We start from the raw sequence: 23,515 nt of genomic DNA, 5'->3' as shown, positions 1-23,515 counted from the left end.
AAAGCTGTGGATCCGGGAGAGGCTGGGCTGGCCCATAAGCTGCAGCTGTCTGCCCAACCCTGCCCTGTTCCCGGCTAAGAGATGAAGGGATGCACTCAAGTAATGGGCTGTGGTCACATGACTGCTTCCAAGGGGACCAGGCTCTGTACAATCAGGACCAGGCCGCTGTTTGCATAAACAAGCTGATCAGCACAAAATACAAAATGAATTTCGGTAAATCCGGGCAGAAGCATTCTGTGGTTGACTCTTCTGGTCAACTGATGATAATTTTTAGGAAACATTACAGTAACCCAGGCACAATTAAAAGAAGGACATGGAAACACTAAATGTTCCTCCTTAGGACTTGAAAAGCCATGGTTTTAAAGGAGTAGCCTTTGGGTGCCGTGCTGCAAATTCATTTATATGACATTTTTATTCCTCTAGCTATTCAATTAGTTGCTTGTTGGAGAACGTAAACCAAGTCCCCTTAAAATCGAGTTCCTCTGCCAAGTTTATGATCAACCTCTCTATCCAAAACTTGATTCCCTTTCTTGCCTCACACCTGTTCCCTCAAGTTGAGGAGTGTTAAAGAGAAGGGAGGAAACCAAGCAGAACCCTGCAGGGCCCTCCTGGGTACAAAACCCTTTTCACATCCTCCCTCCCCCAACTTGTCATCTGTAGAAAAAGGCTTTAGTCTCCTAGGCCTTGGTGAGTTCCAAGAGCTGATCCAAGCAGTTACTGATTAAGACAATAGAGTCCCAGGACTCCTAGTTCCTTCCAAGGGAGAGCTTTGAGTTGTTCTGCACAAACTAAGGTTCCCACCCAGGTGGAGGATGGTGACTATGGGCTGACCACAGGCACCTAGAGCCCAGACTGGTTGGAACCAGGAGGTTGAGATTCCTGAAACATTATCCTCTTACCTCACCACCAACCAGTCAGAAGAAGGTCCACAAGCTGATCTCACATCTCTTGACCCTCACCCCTAACACTGCCTTTAAAAACCCTTGACTGAAAGCTATTGGGGGCGTCTGGGTGTTTTGAGCATGAGCTACTCATTCTCCTTGCTTGATGCCCTGTAAATAAACTCTTACTTTGCTGCAAACACCTGTTGTCAGAGTTTGGCTTTCTGCACTGCAGGCATATGAGCCCTTGCTTGGTGAAAAACGTATCTGGAAAAGGGAGATTCACCTCCCTTCATCGGCAAAATGGAACGGGAATGTTGACCTGTGATTTTGTTGAGTTTGAGAAGGAAAAGGAGGAAGACACAACTGAAAAATTAAAGTACCAGTGTCAGTACTGAATGCCAGCAGCCTCAGTTCTGCTGTCTTTCAAGGCAATCCAGGGGTGATCTTATTCCTAGAGTCTCATGCTGACTACAGCTACACAGACAGCAGTATTCCTCCCAAACTCTTCCCAGCCGGTTACACAGCATATGTGTTTTCAAGCTTACTGGCCGTGGGCACCGTGAGCCAGGATTTAAAGGTTTCCAGCCATAATCATTTCATAACCCAACCCAAGCTGCTCTCTAGCCAACTCCTTTCTGCAATTGAGAGCCACAGGAGATCCAGTAAAGTGGTTACCTAGCTTACTATTAAATCTAATGGAATCACTTTAAAAATAACTGGAAAGGTAATTCTGGGCTTCTGTACTCCTATTAGCATATTAAATATTATCAGAGGGCCTCATTATGAGGCAATACAACCACACAGCTTTCCAAGGCAGTGACTCCAAGACTAGAACCTGATGAGGCTGCCATACACGCTGTAAGTGATAGTATAATTACCCAGGCTCCCCAAAACTAGTGGACAATCTCACTATATGGCTGGGTTTCTAGCCAAATGCCTATTCAATTCACAATGATTAAATGATGGCTATGTCTAGATGCAGCTGTTCAAATGCCACTTCCTCTGTGTGAAGCCTTTCCTAAACCACCAAAGGGGAGTTAGTCACTGTCTTCTGGCTCTCAAAGCCATGTGCGTGTCCAATTATAGAACTTCCCAAAGTGCGCCGTCATTTGTCCTTTTACATGTGAGATCCTGAAGGAAGAGGATCCATTTCATTCCTCTTGGCATCCGCAGCACCAAATGCATAAGGGGTACTGAAGGGGAGCAGGTTTTGCCACCCAAAATATGCCACTTTGGCATGAGAATTATTTTGAGCTAAAGGCAATCAAAACCCCAGCAGACTCAGGAAAAGCTCTTTGCCTCCCCCTCAACTGCCTAAATTTACATTGGAAAGGGGCCCTGTACCAGGAAGAGGACTATTACCAGAGATATCTTTTTACCTTAAGAAACTTATCTGCATAACAGGGCAACCTTTGTTTTCCAAACCTCTCCTCTGCCTTCCTATGAATGGTCTTCCTTCCCTTGTATTCCCAGACCCCTAACCCTTTACTTAGCTCAGGAGGTTATATAAGCTTCAATTACCTGGCTACTTTTTGAGTCTTCATCTTTATGGGATTCCCATATGTACATAAATAATTTGTTTTTCTCCTGTTAATCTGATTTATATGGTTTTTTGTTTTTTGGGGGTGGGGGTAATTAGGTTTGTTTATTTATTTATTTTTAGAGGAGGTACTGGGAATTGAACCCAGGACCTCATGCATGCTAAGCATGCACTCTACCACTTTGAGGTATACCCTCCCCCTCAATTTAATTATCAAACTAGCCAAAGAAGAAAGGAAAAATTTTCTCCCCCTACAGTACTCACTAAATATTTGTTAAATCACAGAAAGAAAGGAAAGGAGGGAAAGAAATCATGATTTAGGTTAGGGTTAGGGCTATTTTAATAGCCAGTCTCTGGACCATGAATTGGATTGGCTGGGTCCTTTATGTGATTTGTCTAAAATCTAGAATTTGCTTAAAATGAAGAACTTCACCATATTTTCCCATTGTACGAAGAACACTAAAAAGTTACTTTGAGTATCACAGTCCTGTAGCCAGTCTCCAATTGTTAAATAAACTGGCATTGACGTGTGCGAATAAATCACAATAACATTTATTGAGCACTTATCATGTTCTAGGCACTTGTTAATTTTACATGTGCTAATCTTATTTCATCCACACACCATCCTATGAGGTATGTACTATTATTATCCCTACTCACGCATTAGGAACTATAGCCCAAAATCTAACAGCAAATGAATGGCAGAGCTGGCATTTGAACTTGACCACTTTGACTCTAAAAGCCCTGCTTATGATCATTACACTATACTGCTTCAGTCAGCACCTTGTGTGTTTGCAAAATGAAGCTTCCAGCCTCTTCGCAGATGCTCTCTGGTTTTCCTCCAGCTAGGCAAGGCTGTGTTCTCCCAGCCTAAAAAAAAAGAAAAAATAATGGGCAAAATAATGTTAACAGTTCTAAACTCACTCAATAACAAACTTATACCCCTAACAGGCAAAGTAGGTCACCTTATCTCTCAGTGGGTACGTCATCATATGAAAACAGCCAATAGGAAAGGTAAGAGTTCAATTTCCCCCTTGAAAAGGCCAGAGAAATATCAAATCATCCCTAACTAAGATACACTGTGCTCTTCTACTCAATTCAACACTTTTTTTTTTAATTGATCTCCCTCTATATGGCAGGCACCTTGCTAAGAGACAGGGACAAAATAGTGAAAACAATGGATGTGATTAGGCACGGCAAACATATAGGTAAATAAGGAATTAAAATAAAATTACATATTCAAAGCTATCTCCCTTATTGGGATATAAGCTCCGGTAATCTAAAGCAGTACCAGGCACATAATAGATATTTATTACATGAATAAATGAAAGCAATACAATATAACAAAATCTCCAATAGGACAGGTATGGGGCACAGAGAAAGAGCCCTACCCCAGAAAAGGGGATGAAGGAAAGCTTTCTAGAAGTGATGCCCTATCTACAACCTGACGATTGCACAGCCAGAAGTCAGAAGTAAACCAGAAGAAAAGAAGGGAGGAAGAAAAGAGAGTGTTCTTGTAGATATGTACTTAACAAGGATGTGAAATGGGAGAGGTCAAACAAAAATCAGAATGAACTAAGTTCCTAATTATAATGCTGCAATTAGACCCACAGGCAGATAGAGAAAAGTGTTCATCTGCTATGAAGGAAATATGGCGGCCTCTCCACCTTTGCAGGCTGGACTTACTCTCCCTTGGCTGTCTTGGTGGTCTCTCCTCCCTTTCTCTCTTCCCCACTCCCCTACTGGATTGGCCTTCACCTTCCAAATAAACTTGCTCTCAAATGCTTATCTCAGGGTCAGCTTCTGAGGGAACCCAAAATAGGACACTTGGTGAGTCTATGGTAGTAGCAAGCTATGGAAAGGCATAGGGGAACAAAGAAGGCTGGTTACCTCACAAGGAAGGGACTGCACATTGCAGGAAAACCTCTCCTATTTCACCAGCTTCCTGGAGCTGGCCACAGTTCCAATTTCTACCAAGAAGAAGTCATTTTAATGGGCAGCTCCTATTATTGATCATGACACACAACACACACTGGGGAATATGCTGGACTCTAGGCAAAGCAGCTGGACTTGGGAAGAGACTGAGAAAAAAAATGCTGTGTACTGATCTATTCGGTGCTAAGTACTTAAGGTGTCTGCCCACTCATGGTCCCTAATACCTCAATATCTGACAGTACAAAAGGGGGAGCTCAGAAGCGGCTGGCTTCCCAGCTCTAGCAACTCTCAGCTAGCCCTCTGGTGCTGGGGCCAGTGGTAAGCAATCACATCCAATTCCAGCTTCCTAGCACGTAGCAGTCTCAAATTGAGGTACCTGACCCACAGCAAATGCATAGCAAATGTTGGACAGTAGAAAGCAAAATATTAGAATTCATATTTTTAACTATTTTCTTATTTATTTTGAATTTTCTATTTTCATGTATGTTTGGTAATGTATACAATATATGAGTTCAGCAGTATTAATTATAAATAAATAAATATAACTATATGAGAGGTCCATGATCAAAAACATTTGAAGAACCTTGATTTAAAGAGCCTGCTTCCTTTTGAAGAGAGGGAAGGTATACTAAGTGGTTTTACACTTTAATAAAGTGAAAGGATCAAGCATAGTTCCAGGGATGAGTTCTGGGTATTGAAAAACCATACTAAGTAGTAGAAAAGAGAGTCCAGATTTGGTGAGTCACTAGAAAATCATTAAAATAAATTAAAGGTGGGTCATAAGTCACTATCAGGTGAAAGAAATTCATAAAGGGCCAGATGTGTCTATTGGGGTCACCTGGTAAGCAGCCACAATGACAGGCTGAAATAGCTGCCATGTGTTGAAGTTTATAAATTCATCATCGAAAAGGCTCCATCTTGAGTACAAAAGTTGAGCTTTCCACGGCTGTGATTTAATAAATGGAAGATTAATAGGTATCCGAATTTAAATTTTTGACCACTGCTGTAATCTAACCGTAGTTTTGCCCTGGATGGCTTCAGTTAAAACAAACAAACAAACAAACAAAAACTCCTTAAATTAACCTTGAATGCTCATAAATCAAATGAAAAAGCTCCACAGAGAGTAAGACAGAATAAGGACACTCTATCCACTCTACCCTGTCTCTCCCATTGAATGGAGCTATAAAACCTGGACAGAATCCATGAATCAGCTATTTGAAGACTGTGGCAGATTCCAGGATGGCCCCCAATGATCCCTACTTCTTGGTGTTCATGCTGTTGTGTAATCCCCTCCCTTTCAGTGTAAGGCTAGACAGAGTGATTGACTTCCCATCAACAGAATATGGCAAATGTGTTGGGATGCCTCTTCTGTGGCCAGGTTATGAAAGACTGTCACTTTCTGTCTCATTAGCAGACTCTCTCTACTACTTTCAAAACTTGTGTGCTTTTGATGAAGGAAGATGCCATGTTGGAGGCCCACATGGCACAGGACTGAGGGAAGTCTCTGGCCAAAAGCCAGCAAGGAACTGAAGCCCTCAGTCAAACAGACCTCCAGGAATTGAATCTTGCCAACAACCATGTGAGATCGGAAGCAGTTCCTTTCCCAGTTAAGCCTTAAGATGACTGCAGCCCAGTCAACACCTCGATTGCAGCAGCTTGTGAGAGATCCTGAAGTAGAGGACCCATAGAAGCCATGCCTGGATTCGTGACCCACAGAAGCTGTGAGATCATAAATGTGGGTTTTAAGACTCTTAAGTTTTTTAGTAATTTGTTACACAAAAATAAATAACTTAAGGACTCTGGAAAGTACATAGCAGAAGCTATACTGAGGAAGATCAAAGTTTGAAATACCACCACATTGGTGGTGAGTTGACCATTTTTTTCCCTTCAGGTCCCACAGACTGTATTCAAGGAAGCAGAAATTCAAATCAAAAGCACAGTGAACAGAGGGAAGGGTATAGCTCAAGTGATAGAGTGCATGCTTAGCATACACAAGGTCCTGAGTTCAATTCCCAATACCTCCTCTAAAAGTACATAAATAAGTAAACCTAATTACCTCCCCCTCCAAAACAAAAACAAAAGCACAGTGAACAAATATGGAGGAGGGTGGAGAAAAAGGAACCCTCCTATACCGTTGGTGGAAATGTAAATTGGTGTAGCCACTGTGGAAAACAGTATGCAGGTTCCTTAAAAAGCTAAAAATAGAGTTACCATATGATCCAGCAATCCCACTCCTGGGCATATATCTGGAGAAAACTATAATTCAAAAAGATACATGCACCCCAATGTTCATAGCAGTACTATTTACAATAGCCAAGACATGGAAACAACCTGCATGTCCATTGACAGATGACTGGATAAAGATGTGGTTACTCAGCCATAAAGAATAATGAAATAATGCCATTTGCAGCAACATGGATGGACCTAGAGATTATCATATTAAGTGAAGTAAGACACAGAAAGACAAGTATGATATCACTTATATGTGGAATCTAAATTTTTAAAAAGATACAAATTTTATTTACAAATAAGAAATAGACTCAGGGACATAGAAAACAAACTGTGGTTACCAAAAGGGGAAAGGCAGGGAAGGGATAAATTGGAGTTTGGGATTAATAGATACATATTACTATATACAAAATAGATAAACAACAAGGACCTACAGTATAGCACAGGGAACTATATTCAATTTCTTATAATAAGCTATAATGGAAAAGAATCTGAAAAAAACACATATATATTTAATATGTGTATAACTGCATTGCTTTGCTGTACACCTGAAATGAACATTGTAAATCAACTACACTTCAATTTAAAAAAAAGCACAGTAATATAATACTGCAGACTTATTAGATTTTTTAAAAATTCTAATAATATCCAGTGCTGGCTAGGAGGTGGAACAACTAGAACTCTTCTGCTCTGCTGGTGGGAATGCAAAATGATACAGCCACTGTGAAAAATCGTTTGGTCACGTCTTATAAAGTTGAACATGCACTTGCCATATGACACAGCAATCCTACCCCTGGATATTTACTTCAAAGAAATGAAAGCTTATCGTCATACAAAAATCTGTACACAGGTTCATATGGTCAAACACTGAAAACAGGCCAAATGTCCTTCAGTGGATGAATGTATACAAAAACTGTGGGACACTGGTACAGTGGAATACCACTTACTAAGAAGAAGGAACAAACTATTGATACATTCAACCTGGGTGAATCTCAAAGGCAATATGCCAAGTGAAAGAAGCAGGGCTTAAAAGGTTGCGTACACTTATACGACATTCTCGAAAAGACAAAACTATAGTAATGGAGAACTGATTAGTGGTTGCCAAGGTTTACAGGATAGGGGAGAATGTGATTACAAAGGAATAGCAAAGGGGAGTTTTAGAGGTGATGTTCTGTATCCTGACCATGGTGGAGGTTACACTAATCTACCCATGTGTCAAAATTCACAAAACTGTGTAAGTTAGTTTTACTGTACACTAATTTAAAAATAAAATTTTTCTAAAGCTTTAAAGCTGGCTCTGACTTAGTGTCTTTGGGTCTGCAGACAGTAAAGTCCCCATAGGCTGACTTTGACTGCCAAGGGCCTTCCTAAAGCACAGCCAGAAGCAGTGTTTTCTGCTGTAAACTACGAGCACTAAGGAAAACACTTGTCCTTCCCGCTGACTTCACTTCTAGCTCTCTATCCATGGCTGAAACTCAAAAAACAGAGATCCTAGTAAGAAAACACACCCCATCCACCCTTTACTTAACAGATACTTACTGAGCAAGTTCCAGCTACAAGGCAGGGATACAAAGATGAAAACATTCTGATTCATTTCTCTACCAGGTTCAGTGTAATGAGGGACAGGGGCATGTCCACAAATAATTTCAAGACAGGAGGTGTAGGTACAGAGATGCCATGTACTACTGGAACCCAGAAGGACATCAGCCCTGCCAGGGCAAGTCAGGAAATATTTTCTAGATCATACAAGGTGGGGAAAGACATTCCAAGGAACTCGGGAGCATGATACATTTGAGTAATGTTTCCTGAGACTGGGGGATAGAGGCTGTACAGAGCAGAGGATGGGGATGTGAACCTCAGGAAGAAGGCTGGTGCCAACTGGGATCGTTTTTGTAAATCACAGCAAAGAATTCATACTTTAACCTGTCAGTCAGGAATTGCAATTTCAAATGCTTGCATGGACTGAAGCATATAATATAAATGAATAAAGCAACCTGGGTGGAAACCATGGGACATTCTAGAGAGTTTTTGTCTGAATGAAGCAGCTGCTACTTACTGGCAGCTCCCTCTTAGGCTGCCACTCAGAAATCCTGGCCCAGTCTTGCCCAGTGTAATTTTTCAGAAGCTGAATATATTTTTACGTAAAATCTCCCTATTTTTAAATGTCAGAATGAGTATATTTCTACAAATTTAAGATGCCATCGATTACAAGGTGTATCATTATTTTATGTACCAACAAGAAAGAAAAAATCCGCCATCAAATATGACATTCCATCGATTTTAAGGCACATTCCAATTTCAGAGATGATAAAATGTGAAAAAATGTGCATCTTAGAATCAATGAAATACAGTAATTGTCATTTTCTCAAAACACTCTATGGAGTCTAGTCTGAGGCTGCCACAATGCAAACTCTGTTTAAGTGAAGGGGAGCCTGAGTGTGATCTGATTAGATTCACACTTTAACAAGATCACTCTGAGGGTCAGGTGGTGATGACCGGGAATAAGACAGCCAAAGGAAGACCAATGAGGAAGCTCCTGCAATAATCCAGGAGGTATATGATAAGGGCTGAATTAAAGCGGTTGCAGTGGAGATGGAGAGGAGGGGCCAAATGTGAAAGCCTTTTAGGTCATAAACCCCACAGGTCCCAGACTGGGTATAGGGAGCAAGGGAGACAGAGGCATCAAGAATGATTCCAAGGTTTCTAGTTTAGAATATTAGATGATTCATCACTTCTTCAACAATGCTTACTGGGTGTCTAGCACGTGCCAGGCACCACACTGGGCCCTGGGGGTTCAATGGTGGACAAGACAGACACAGTCCCTGCCCTCTTGTCATTTAGTCTGGTGAGTCATACCATGAACTGTGCTAGAGTATTAATGGATACCCGTTAGGACATGAAGGGGGACAAGCATGTTTATGGTGGAGACAAATAATGAGTTAAAATGTCCCAGAGGCAGTAGAAGCTTTAAAGTCCAGAGATAAATCAAGTGTGCAGATTATGATTAAAGAGGTCATCAGGTTAGGGATAAGAGCTAAAGTGATTAGAGAAGATAAAATAGCCGGGAGAGCTTGTAAAGTAAGAAGGCAATAGGGGCAAAGTCAGGAGCCCGGGGAACAGAGACATTTAAAGGGAATGAGGAGGAGAAAGGAGCAAACAAAAGAGACTGAAAAAGGAACAATCTGGGAAGGAAGAGGCCCAGGAGAGAGGGATATCTGTAAACCAAGGGAGATAGGTATTATCATACAATTCCTTTATCTATAATTGCTGCCCAGATGTAATTTATCTTGGCAGTGTACGATTCAGATTTTCAGAGTTATGGGTGTTTTGCATGAATTCCAAATAGGCTTATCAGAACTGCTTCTTATTTAGAGAGTTGTGATATTTTTAAATATTGCCGCAATCTGTTCCTTTAGCTTGTATGTGCTTGCGTTTTGCATGTGTCTCAGTTTGACATCTAGCATGAGTCAATGGCAGAGCAATGGTAATTCCTTCTTTATTCCCTTCTGCAGGAGCTATAATCTGCCATTCCAAGACAAAAGTAAAACAAAGAATATACACTTACGCATTCCCTCTCATGTCAAAGCACTGGGAAATGGGCAAAACTGATCTAGGCACAGACGGTGGAGTCCCCTTACAACATCATCACGAGGGTCTTGGCCCAGAGCTCTGTAACAGGTGAGCCTATGCTACGGTAAGATACTCCAGTCCTCTGGACTTGTTCAGCAAGGCCCTTCATTTTATGGGAGAGGAAACCAGGCCCAGAGAGGTTGAGTAGCCTCCCCAAAACCATAGACTTACTACTTGGTAGCCAGTACTCTTTCTACTGAGTCAAGGTAATCCAGTTCCACTCTATAAAGATAGCTCTAACACAATATATATTAAAGTATGACAAACTACATACACAAAACATTAAGTCTACAGAGCTAGCCAAACAACTCAACAAACTAAGGAAGAAGGTTAACTTTCAATCAAACGGTCCTATGCCTACCCAGACTTCATTCAGTTTATCTGCTCCTTTAATAGTTCTTACCCTTCCTCTAGGTTTTAGCAGTTCCACACAGGTTGAAGGAGAACAGACTCTTAGATCTTCACTTCACTGGCTGCTGAATCTCTCAGCCTGACTTGCAGGCTCAGGACACAACCCATCGTCACACTTATAGATCTTACTTGAAGAGAATTCCTCAGCCTCATCTGGAATTTTCCAGAAGTAGGTTCTAGAATGATTCTTTAATAGGTTGCCTTGGCAACCCCACAATGGATGCAGATATGATAGTACCTGCCAAGAGAACGTGAACAACATAACCTGGATGAGAGAACCACTTCCTGCTTACTAGAAAGGAAGGTTCCAGGTTCCTCAAGCTTTCTTTTTGCCACCATGGCCTCCCTGTCAACCATTTTTGTGTTCATGAACGTAAAAAACAAAGAACAGTTGGCTTCTTGGAGGAATATTGAAACTATTAACTAAAGCAAGGTGTGGGAAAGATCAATGGCTTTCTTTTCAAAACGCTTGTTAGTATTGTCTCAGATGACTAAGAGTTCATGGTGAAGACTTTGGAAAAGTTTTTAGGGAATTTTCTTTAAGAATACTTATTCTTGGGAGAGGGTATAGCTCAAGTGGTAGAGTGCATGCTTAGCATGCACAAGGTCCTGGGTTCAATCCCCAGTACTCCCTCTAAAAACATAAATAAATAAACCTAATTACCCCCCCCAAAAAAGAATACTTATTCTTAACACAACACTGTAAATCAACTATACTTCAATTTTTAAAAAAAGAATACTTATTCTTGTCTTGGTTTTATTCATATATTCATTCAACAAATATTTGTTGAGCATCTATCATGTGCCTGGTACTGTTCTAAACCCTGGGGATACACCAGTTAACAGAACTGACAAGGTCCCTTCCCTCATGAAGTTTATAGCCTAGTGGGGGAGGCAAAGGGTAATCAAATAATCATAAAATCATAAAAATTAATCAAATAACCATAAAAATAAAAGTGAAATTACAAAGAAGTACGTGTATTACAAGAGTGAGTCAGGAAGTCAAGCAAAGGCTTCTCTGAGGATAACCTTTGAACTGACAGTGGAAAAGACAAATACTGATTACTCAAGTGAAGGTGCTGCTAGAGGAATGAAGTCAAGCATACACTTGAATTAAGGTTCAGGGACCTGGAGTAGATAACCCGAGTCTATGATCTGGGGACTTTCAAAGGAGAATCTAGGGTTTAATACAGGTCTTAGTTTACTAAATCTTTAGTTAGTATTTTTACCAGTATCCCAAAGAGGGCACAGTCTGTGAGTCTTATTTACATAAAACTCTCTAAAACAGTGCTTCTCAAACTCTCATGTGCATATAGATCACCTGGGGATCTTGTTAAAACACAGATTCCTGGGCCCAGCCTCCAGAGGTTCTGATTCAGTAGGTCTAGGGTAGGGCTTATGAATCTGTGTTTCTAATTAATTTCCCAAGTGATGGTGAAGCATTACTTTGCGAGGCACTGCTCTACAACAGTACAATTTTTGTTTAAATCTCTATTTATTTTTCAATCCACTCTTTCATGACTTTTAAAGTCAAACTATATTCTACAACGCTTTTGTGATTTTTACGGTCAATTCCGTAGGTTCAGCAGAACAAGAGAATGTTGTGATGTATAAATAAAATAATGCCATAAGCTCAAGATTTCAAATATTCGGAAAGAATGAGAAAAAAAACAATTATAAGTAAACTGAGGTATCAGTAATGTAATAACATTTCACTAATTTACCCCAATGAGGTGAACTGTTATTGTTACTTTGTAAGAAGTCTGATTTACAGAGCCGTTTTAAGGAAATGTAACATCAATTGATCTGATGAACCAAGGACAGGAAATTTCTGTATGTTTAATGACTCTTTAACAGGTAGATAAGAGCTATTTGTAATGAAGACTCACATTTTGAATGAAGCTCTGGATTTTATACTACATGAGATAAAAATAACCTCCGTGCCTAGGTCTCTGTGTTTCTTACTATGGAACACAATTCTCACTGATATGCCGTGCTCCTGTTGGTGTAGCTACATGAAAGGGGCACTATGAAAACAAGTTGGTGAGAGATCCAAGATTATATTTCCTGAGAAGGTTGCGAAGTTAATATAGGGCCTGGAGCAAACTACTATCATTTTTAAAAATTAAAAATGAAGTCTCTGTGTATGGAAGAATAGAAGGATTAGGAAAGGGGACCAGGGGTAAGTTCTTGCTATTTCAAGGAAATATCAGCTCTGCCACTTACAACCTGGGCAACTTAGGCAACTTACATAATTTCTCCGAACCTCAGTTTTCTCATTTCTAAAATGGGGATAATAATGTGTAAATGGAATAATCTAAGTGGAAAATCCTTCATAAACTATAAAGTTCTAAACAGATATTAGCTACCATTTCTAAAAGAGGCTTACATTTCCTGAGTGGGTACACATCCTGGAGAAGAAATGTGGTCCAGTCTGTGGGTCAGGCTATGTTTCAGAGCATCAGAGAATTTGGTTCTAGAGTCAGCTTGCTTGGGGTAATTTTCCAGGCCCACCACTTAACAGCTGTGTGTGAGCTTGGGAAAATTACATAATCTCTCTATGCCTGTTTCTTAAAAACCAGGATACTAATAGTACCACCCACACTGGGTTGATGTAAGGAATAAACAGGTTCATACATACTGTGGCAGCCACTGAGAGTTGCCTAGCCAATATCCACTTTCCTTTCTTCCTTACCAATAAAGCCCCAATTCTGTTCTAGGTTGCAATGAGCTCAGCCAACAAAACTTGATTTGCTAGGATCCCTTGCAATTAGGGGTGGTCATGTGACTCTGTTCTGGCCAATGAGATATAAGCAGGAATCCACTGGCTGAGGCTCCCAGAAAAGCCATTTTCCTCATAAAAAAGACAAGACTCAGATGTCAGAAGCCCTTTCCTTTCTGCCCTTCCCCCATTCTGCCTGGAACCAAGACACAAGGCCTGGAGGAGGAGTAGCAGCCTTCTTGAGTGCATTAGGAAGAGCGGCTCATGCTGAGAATGATAATGCAGAAAGATCCAAGGATGAGCCTGAGACATGGAGGATGATGTAAAGTTGCTTCTTTCCTGACTTAATATCACATGAGATGAAAGTCAACCCCTCTATGTTAAGTCCCTGCTATTTCATTGACCTTGTTATACACAGCCAGACACATTCTCTAATCAATACACTTGTAAAGCAATTTGGGTGGTGTCTGGCTTACAGTTAGTATTTAATAAATGTTATTATTTGCCCAGCATTCTGTTCCCTAACCAGGTGGCCAGCAAGTATTCCCCTCGATCCCTTGCAATAGTGAGACAGGAGGGAAAGGGGCAGGGCACAGCCATTAAAAGAATGACACAACAATTAGCGCCAAGATGGTGGAAGATTCAACTCCCACAAGACCTTGAGCTTCAACATATACTCACTGAAATACAACAGCATGCTAAATGGCACTCCCACAGGTGCCAGGACAGTTTCAAGGCTGACCGTAAAAGGTCAAAGGGTGAGTGACAGCCCAGCTCCTAGGAATTCCAGCCCCTTCCCCAAAGTAGTTGGAGTAATCCTCCCACTTGTTAGCATATGAAGTTATGGAGCCCCTAAAAACTAGCAACCCCCACACCTCGTGACCACTCTCCCTTCTGAGTGAGACAGCCAGCACTCTGTCTATGGAGTATCTACTCTTACTTTAAACTAAGCACCCAACCCCCACACCTCGTGGCCTCTCTTGCCTTCTGAAACAGCCTGCACTGTCTATAGAATATGTATCTCTCAGAATAATCTACTTTTACTCAAGTGTGGCTCGCTCTTGAATTCTTACCTGCATGAAGCCAAGAACCCACATTTGGCAGGGCGTGTCCCAGGGATTCAATCGAGACCTGGGACATGGCCATCCTCTCAGCCCACATTTTCCTGTATCAGTAGCACCCCAATTTTCCTTTTTGAGATCAACCTCCCTATTCTAAGCCCTGTAGTTTGCATAGGATTGACACCACCCTCCACTCTAAGTGTGAGCCTTGACTGACTTAAGCGAATGAGCAGGAGCCCACTTCCCAGGCAACAATGACTGCCCAGGGATGGGCACATAACACAGGCCTAGGCAGCCAGCACATCCTCTTCTTCTGGCAAAAGGGAATTTTCGGGGGAGGGGGGCAAACAGCTAAAGACAGGCAATATGAGTAATCTCAGGGCTCCTATTTAATCCAATCTATAGTCAAGTATAGTATAAATTCATTTTTCCAAAAGATAATGATGAAAAAATCACCTTTCCAAAAGAAAAGAACAGCAATAAGATCTACAGTTTGCAATTGTGTAAATTCATTCAAATTTCTCTTCCAAAAGAAAAAAACCCAGCCAGCTGAAACTGTTTTGTTTTTGTTTTTTGTAAACACGTCCAGGAGAACGCCTTTAAGAATAGATGTGCATCTGGGTTTTAGAATGAACGTTGGACCCGGAGGCAGACACTGGAAACCTATGACTAATACTGAAATAATATTCACAGACAGTTGTCATGGCAGCCTGCTCGGTCTGCACAAAATAGAACCCACTGCATTTTAACAGGAGTTAGCAGAGGAAAGCTGCTAGCCTGCAGACAGCCTCTAACTGAGTTAAACAACCTACTAATGGGCTTTAGTTTTATTATATATAGCCTTCAGACTCCACCCTAATTGTATCAAAAAAAAAATCACAAATACTTAAAATCACTAATAGAAACACATAAGATGATTCTGGTTTAACACTTTCACCACTCTCGAAATCTTCCCATTAGATTTGTGAGGAACAGCTTAGAGGTAAATCCCATTGTGTGCAAATTGAATCCACTTGGAAATCTAAAGACAGTAAATTACGGGGAAGTAGAGGGAGTAGCCAGTTTTATTTCTGTCACCCATTAGCACTGGCTGGATGCCACTATGGGACATTTCCTTTTAAGTGGGGTTCTGTAGGAGTGAGGCTCAGTTTTATAGTCCCAGGGGAATGACTTTAGAACCCGGAGGCATCTCAAGGCATATAAACAATGGAGAAGAAGACAAAGTATTTTCAGCTGATCTGTTTCTCTCTTGAGTGGCTATCTATCAAATCTAAGCTCACTGAATGTGACTGCAGGTGATTTTGTAGATTATATAGAGCAGGTGTTGAGAGGAATATCACACGAGCCTATCTTTCCTATTAGACAGACTTCTGCATAACACCCTGCCCCTCTCTGCCTTCTCCTCTTCTTTAAGAGAGAAAAGATAGGGTCTAATTAAAATTAAGTAACATCCAAAGTTAGGAAAACCACACCAGCCATTATGATCCATTAACATCTTGGAACAAATTAGTCCATGGGTTAATTAATGTTTTTCAAACTCCTTAAGATGGGGCCATGTCATACACTTAAAAAAAAAAAAAACCTCCCACACTACCCAACACCGTGCTCCTAGGCATAATGCAGGCATGTGACAATAAACAATTTCAATCATGGGACTGGGACACTGAGGCAGTCCTTCAGTAGCTAGTGGTCAGAAGAAAGACATTGTCAAAATGGTATAGGAGATAGCTAAGGGTGAGAAATACAGGAATACTGAATCAGTAAGGATTGTATTTTCCCTTATGTAAATGAAACTCCCAATAAACAGTGGCACTGAAAATTAGGGGTTGTACTTTTCACATGTTACAAGGAGTCTGGAAGTAAAAATCTGGGGCTGGGACCCAGGCACCTTCCTTCTTTCTGCTGAGCCATGGAGCTTTCTTCTTCATAATTGTCGACTCATGGTCACAAAATGGCTGCTCTGGCTCCGGCATCACATTTGCATTCCAAGGAGAAAGTGAAAAACGAAGGGCAAAATGGGGCATACCAGCTGAGTCTACCACCTTTTAAAGAAATGGCTTGGGAAGCCCACCTACTTCCATGCATCTCATTGGCCAGAATTGTGTCACACAGTCTCTTTAAGCTGTCAGGAAGCCTAGGAAATCAATCTGTTTTATTTGGACACATTGCTAAGTCAAAATCAGGCAGTGCAGTTTAGAGGTTAAATATAGCCTATGGAGCCACATGGCCTGGGTATAAAACCCTGCTCCTTTATTTAACTAGCTGTGTGACCTAGTCAAGTTACCTCACTATTCTGTGCCTCAGTTTTCTCATCTGTAAACTAAGCACAGTAACAGAACCTTTCTTACAGGGTTCTTGCGAGGATTAAATGAGTTAATATGAGTAGAGTTTGAAGAGTCTTTAATACATAGAAAGTATTGTACAAGTGCTTATTCTTCTTATTTTCATTATTGACAAAAAGAAGAATGGATATTGAACAAGCAACTCACAGTACCTGCCACAGATGCGCTGCCCACTCCATAGTTCGGCTGCCCTGGCTGCTGCGCTCCCGGGAGACAGCGCCCTGCTGCACCTGAGAACTGGTGGCTCCCCGGGAGGCTAGAGCACCAAAACCCTGACCTACCAGGAGTGGTGAGACCCACGACCATCAGCCTCTTTCCTCATTTCCTGGGGACTGAGGGCAACCGAAACTTCCACACGTCCAAGCCACTTGGGCACTGCTGGCAACTGACGATGCGCATCCATTTTAGACATGAATCATCAGGACTCCTTCTGTCTCAAGTGGCAGTAAACCCGACTCCAGCTGGCCCAAGCAAAACTGGAAATGCACCCTTCCAATCGCTGAAGAGCCAATGAGTGTACTGAAGGCCTAACATGGCCGAGGCCTTAAATGGTAGCACCCGGTCCCTCTGTTTCTCAGCTGTAATCACTTGCTGTTGGCTCCATTCTCAGGTTCAGGCAGGCAGCAGGTGTCTTTCAGGCTTTGTGGTCACCTACGTGAACTTCTCAACATCCTCTCTATGTTAGGCTAATTCCCCACATTTGACTCTCCGAAGGAGAAACAAGAAATATGCTTTTCCAGCCTCTCTTATAGCAGGAGCACAGGTGTATAACCAAGGCTCTGCCAAAGACCTGAATTTAGAAGACAGCAACACAAGGAGTCAAGGGGTTATGAAAGCCATCTTCCATCAAAGTTAATGGCAGAAGGGTCCAGTCTGCAGAGACAGCAGTGACCATAGCCCTGAAATGAGACTTAGACATTATTTCTGGTTTTGGAGTCTCCAAGTCTTTCACGGAGAGCCTGTGGGCCTCTGAATATCCTTTAATAGACTCATTTTCTTCTGAAACTAGTAGGAGTGTTGAATCAGCAGAGGTGACATTACACCCAAATCTTAGTGACTCTGGCTTATCAAGGTTTATTTTCCATTCCTGTTCCACGGCCAGCACAGGGCAGCTGCAGTCCTGTAACATGCTGTCTTCCCTCTAAGACTCAGGCCAACCTTTCTTGGGGGCATCGTGGGTCTCAGAGCAAAGGGAAAACATCAAAGCAGTGAACCACAAGCTGGCTCTTCACACTTGTGCTTGGAAGTGATGCGTGTCACTTCTGTCCATGTTCAGTTGGAGAAAGCAAGTCATTCAGTCGAGCCTATCAGTGGGGCGATGGTGTAAAGAATCCTCCGTGGGAAAGAGCAGCAAATATTTTGGACAAGAAGGTTCTGCTGTAGGCAACTAAGAGCCTCATCTAATACAATGCAATAGTAAGATGGCAGCAGAACCTCCAGCCTCTGGGTTACCTCACGTTCAGTCCAGGGTGAACAAAGAAATGTCTCTTCTCAGAAATTCATGCAAAAGGCCTAGGATTAGTTCTAACTGGGACTGACTGACCTGGCTTGAGTCATCTCTAACCTGGAACAGATTCATTCAAGACATATTTATTGAGTGCTTACTATGGACTAGGCACTACTTAGGTTCTGTGGAATTTAGCAATAAACAAAACCAAATTCATGCCTCCATGGAACTTGCATTCTAGTTGAGAATGATGAGGACAATCAACAAAATAAGTAAATATCTAGAAAATTAGATGGCTATAAGTGCTGTAGAAAAAAATTAAGCAGGGAAGAGGGATACTGAGCTCCAGGATGAAGGGGAAAGAAAAATAGCAATTTTGAATAGGGCAGTCAGGAAAGGCCGCGCTGAGAAGATATTTGGGAAAATACCTGGGCAAGGTAAGAGGGCAAGCAATGAGGTGACCTAGGGAAAAAGCAAAGGCCCTGAGGCAGAAGAGGCCTACTGTGTTTGAAGAACAGCAAGGGGGCAACTTTTGTCTTCTAAAGGCAATGGAATAGGATATATGATCAAAGACGTAATAAATGGGAGATCAAATCATGTAGGGCCTTGCAGGCCCTGTAAAGCTTTGGCTTTCATTCTAGTTAAGGCGAGGAGTGACTGAAGGGTTTTGAGTAGAGGAGTGACATGATCTAACTAAGGTCTTAAAAGGATCACTCATCCTACTGTGTGGAGCATAGTCTGGGAAAAAAGGGAAGAAGCTGGAAGGCCAGGATATGAGATTCTTGGCAATGATCCAGACAAAAAGTCATGATGGCTTTGATTAGTATGGTAGCAGGGGAGATGAAAGAAAGTGATTAGATTCTAGATAGATCTTGAAGGTGTACCCAATAGCACTTGCTAGTGAAATTAGATTTGGAGGGTAGGGGAAAAAAGAATCAGGTATGATTTCTTCCATTTTCTTTCTACATTTTAGGACTAAATAACTGGAAAGATAAAGTTTCCATTATCTGAGATAAGGAAAATAAGGGAGACAGAGAAAGGAGAGGGGGTGGAGATGGAAGTTTAGATACAGACTTAATCGGATTGAGATATCTATTAGACACGTAAATGGAGATGTTTAGTAGGCACATTTGGAGTTTCGAGAAAAAGTATGGACTAGAGATATAACTTTGGAAGTCATGTAGGCTACAGATGGTATTTAAAGCCATTAGATTGAATGAGGTCACCAGAGTGGAGAGAACAGGGAAGTCTAAGAGCTGAGGCCTGCAGTACACCCAGGTTTAGAGATCAGAGACGAGATCCAGCAAAGGTAACTGAGAAGGGGTGGCTGGTAAGGCAGGAAACAAGAATCAGGAGAGGGCGGTACCCTACAAGCTGGGAGGGGAAAGTGCTTCCAAAAGGAGAGAAACAGGAGAGAGCGCCTATAGACACATTTTCGAAGAGTTTTGCCATAAAGGAGAGTAGAGAAATGGGAGCAGTTGAGGCGGAAATGAGATTAAGAGATTATTTTTTTAATGATGAGAGAAATTACAGCATGTTGGCTTGCTGATGGGGAATGAGCCAACAGATAAAGTAAATAATGATGTAGGAGAAAGTGGTGGGGGGAGTGCTGGAGCGCTTCCCTTGAGTAGGCAAGAGCAGCTAGAGGGCTGGGTTTCAACAGCAGTGCAGACAATTTATCTAGGGCAGGATTTCTCAGCCATGGCACTCCTGACATTTGCAATCCAATTATTTTTTGTTTTGGATGGCTATTCTGTGTACTTAAGAATATTTCACTGCATCCCTGGTCTCTACACACTAGATGCCAACAGCATACTAACCCCATGACCCCAGTCATGACAGTCCAAAGCATCTCCAGACATCACCTAATAGTCCCCAAGATTTTGTCCCCCCACGGAACATTTTGGGTTGTCACAACTCAGGGAATGGTGTTATCGGCATCTAGTGAGTAAAGGCCAGGGATGCTGTGAAACATCCTACAACACACACGACAGCCCCCATGACAAAGAGTTACCCAGTCCCTAATGTCAACAGGGCTGTAGTTAAGAAGCCCTGATTTAGAGGCAGAGTCCTGGTCCAGATCTATGAGGGCACAGATGTAGGTAAGTGAGCAGATGTGGAGGGTACCTGTGGAAGTTCTCTTCTGATTGCTTCCATTTATTTCACTGAAATAAGGAAGCAAGGTCATTAGCTATAGGTGAGGTTGGGGAAGGAGGTACAGGAAGTTTAGAAGAGAAGACTGAAAACTGTCCTTTAGGAGAGGTGGAAAATGAATGGACAGGGAGGGTAGACAGGATTCTGGGCTGCATTAAGGACACACTTGACATACTTAGTCAAGAACTGAATGTGAAACCAGTAGGCCTGAATATGTTCTTCCCATATTAAGGGGCAGAGTAGGGAGAGAGTTAGATTTAACAGGTTGTGGTTTTGCCAACAAGCACAAGCAACAAAGGGGCAAAGGAGTGATGAAAATGACCACAGAACTGGAGCTGGATAAGACAGAGGGATGTAAGCGACTAGGAAAAGGTAGGTGGGCAAAAGCAACAAATACCCACTCTAACAGGCCAGTTTCAAATGTTCTGATGAGCTGTAAAAGGGGAAAAATACAGTAAACTCTGCCATACAAAGGTAACCACTCACTTTTCTTAGTAAATACTTGAATATACACTGAAAGAGTGCAATTGTTTCTACACGAAGTCAGGTCAAGGGAGCTTCCTAAGTCGGTTCAGTGTTTGGGGGCTGCAGTTTCTTTGGCTGAGTTACCCTCCATCAGTGAAGCCAAATGCTGGGGAAGCCACACTAAACATCTGAGAAACCAGAGGACTCAAAAAGTTTGAGGTGACTTCTGGTCTTTACTTGCTAGTTTGTCTCTGTATTTGTGTGGTAGTTCAGATGATTATGGGCAGACCTGGGGGTGACAGGCCTCAAAAATTTGACTGAACAGACTGAACTGCCAGGCGAAACTGTGGCCATACTACCCACGATGCTGGTAGTATCAAGGTCAAAGTCATCAACAGTGATTTCTGTCAGGCTCTGGGTTTCTGCTTTTGAGGATTTCATTTAAAAATTAAAAAAGACAAAAAAGATATCCATTTCCTCGCTGGCATGCATACAGAATATTACAATAGCCCAAGAGACCAATGGCACTCTTATGGGAACAACATGTAGCCTTTATGGACAGGGCCTCTCAAAATCACTCAGGTATCAGAAGACTAAGCATGAGCCCAGCCCTACCACTCACCAGCGGAATGGTCTTGGCAAGGCATTCAAATCCTTCACCTTCAACTTCTTCAGCTGAAAAAAATGGAGACAGTAATACTTACTGTGGCTACCTCATAGGAATGTGTGTGAAAGTGCTTTGTAAGCCATATCGCACTTTACTAATTAATAGAGATTGTGACTACACCTTGAGGGTAGCAGGGGAGTGGAACAAACGTCTCCCTCTTTATCAGAATGGAGAAAAGAAACAAGAGTTTTTCGCAAAAGGCAGAATCCCATGTTGCATGCACCTGAGGTGCACCAGTCACCTTCCTATTTGGAGTAGAAGCGGGCCAAAGCGTGCAGTTGTGGGACCCACCCTTAGAGCACGGGCAGACAAAAAGCTTGAGGAAAGGCAAAGCATTCCCAAGAGACAAGCCAAAACAAAACTGGTGGGTGTCATTTTAGGCCCAATTCTCAGTGGCCTTGTTTTGAACTAACAAGAGTTTGGAAACAGGTGAAATACACTGATTACTGGGCATCATAGGAGTCATTATGGCTCACTGACTAGCAGGAAACATGGAGCTTTCAGGAATTCATCCTCCAGTTGGTGGCTGTCCACTCATGGTCATCTCATAGCTCCACAATCTAAGTGTCATGTGCTCAAGAGGCCTCTTGAAATGTATCAACCAAAAGGCATTCTAGAAGGGGCCCATGATGAATATTACAGGGAGCTAACTAGGATATAGGAAACCTAGTACTGGAGAACCCGAGCCGGCCTGCCTCTATTTCTGTGGAAAAATTTACATGGCAAATAAATGCCTCCAATTTTCCCAACCCGGAAATCAGAGACAACATTTAGATCCAGAGGACAAAGTGGAGGTGTCTACTCCAACCTATACATTTCACAAAGGGCAATACAGAGGCCTGGGAGGTAAACTGCATTCAAGAATACACAGCTAGTGAGTAGCAAGGCACGACTACAATCCTGATCACCGCACCCAGATTAGTGTGCCTTCCACCCACCTGTTTCTTCCAGGGGCCTTCCCAGGAAGACACGAGTTGGCTGAAGGGGTTGCTTTCATACAATCAGTGTCACTCCTCCATCATTCTGCCAGCCTCAGAGGAAGAGGCCAGGGAAAAGACAGCTGCAGCCTTCAGCCATGTCCAACTCAGCACTTAAGAGGCCCCCCAAATGGTTTTAAGTGGGTTTTCAAGCTTGCGGATGGCGAGCGATCCTAGGGTGGTGACGAAGATTCATCCAGAAGCACTGGGGAGGACAAATGGCACCGACAATGAAAACCAAGATATGAGACCATACAGGCGCCCTTCGTAATGAGGGTCCCAGCCCCTTATCTGGACTACAGTCCTGGAAGCACAGCGGGAGGTTCATAGGCTGCGACCCGCACTCTCGCGGGCCCACGCTGGGTTTAACGCTCTGCTCTCACGGTTTTGGAATTCTTACTAATTTATGTTCAAAGAACCAGGCATTTTCATTTTGCATTGGGCCCCTGAAATCTTGTGGCCGGTCCTGTTTCATCCCTCCCCACCCCGTGGCCATACAGGGGCGACCTGTCTACATAGGCCCTCACCCCTCCCCCACCCCCTCAAATCAGATCAAACAGAAGCGCCGTGAATTTTAGCCCCTCTGGGCCTTCGGAAGGGGAGGAATGCTGTGGAAAAGGCTAGAGAAGCCTATACCCTCTGGCAAGAGGCCGACTGACCAGCTGCCTTTTCCAACCCTGGCAAAATAAAGGCCAATATAAACATGACCCCCTCCCCGGCTCACCCTCAAACCCCGCGCTGCCTGAATCTCTGGCTCCTAGTGGTGCTCCTGTGCGCCCTGCTCCGGACTCAAGGCCTCCGACGCTGCCGGAAGCGGCTCAGTGTGCCCGTGAGGAAAATGGGGAAGTGCGGGTCCCTCACGAGCTGAGGGAAGCTGCCAGAAGGGGCCGTGCCAGGGGCACTGTCCGCTTCCGCCCGCTGGGCCGACCTCGCCGACGCCCCGGCTGCGGGAAAACTTGGGGACAGGTGAATAAGGGACGGCACTCTCGCCAGGAGGGTAACCCACGCTCCAGCCTTGCCCTGTTCTCAGGGGCGACGTAACCGGCGGGCA

General features: G+C 42.8%; 1 protein-coding gene across 1 annotated transcript in view; it reads right to left on the bottom strand.

The window, feature by feature from the left end:
- Positions 1 to 23,498, bottom strand: part of PPEF1 (protein phosphatase with EF-hand domain 1) — a 125,747-nt gene extending 102,249 nt beyond the window's left edge. Inside the window, exons 1-4 of the mRNA XM_031673271.2 lie at positions 23,189 to 23,498; positions 22,426 to 22,669; positions 21,443 to 21,495; positions 3,208 to 3,294 (exon numbers count right to left, since the gene is read on the bottom strand). The gene's annotated coding sequence lies outside the window, so the exon portion shown is untranslated. The remainder of the gene's footprint in view (positions 1 to 3,207; positions 3,295 to 21,442; positions 21,496 to 22,425; positions 22,670 to 23,188) is intronic.
- Positions 23,499 to 23,515: the final 17 nt, after the last annotated feature.

This window comes from Vicugna pacos, chromosome X, assembly GCF_048564905.1.
Source record: "Vicugna pacos chromosome X, VicPac4, whole genome shotgun sequence".
In the NCBI taxonomy this organism is placed as follows: domain Eukaryota; kingdom Metazoa; phylum Chordata; class Mammalia; order Artiodactyla; family Camelidae; genus Vicugna; species Vicugna pacos.
Note: the sequence above shows the minus strand (reverse complement) of the source record. Positions and strands in the feature narration are given on the sequence as shown.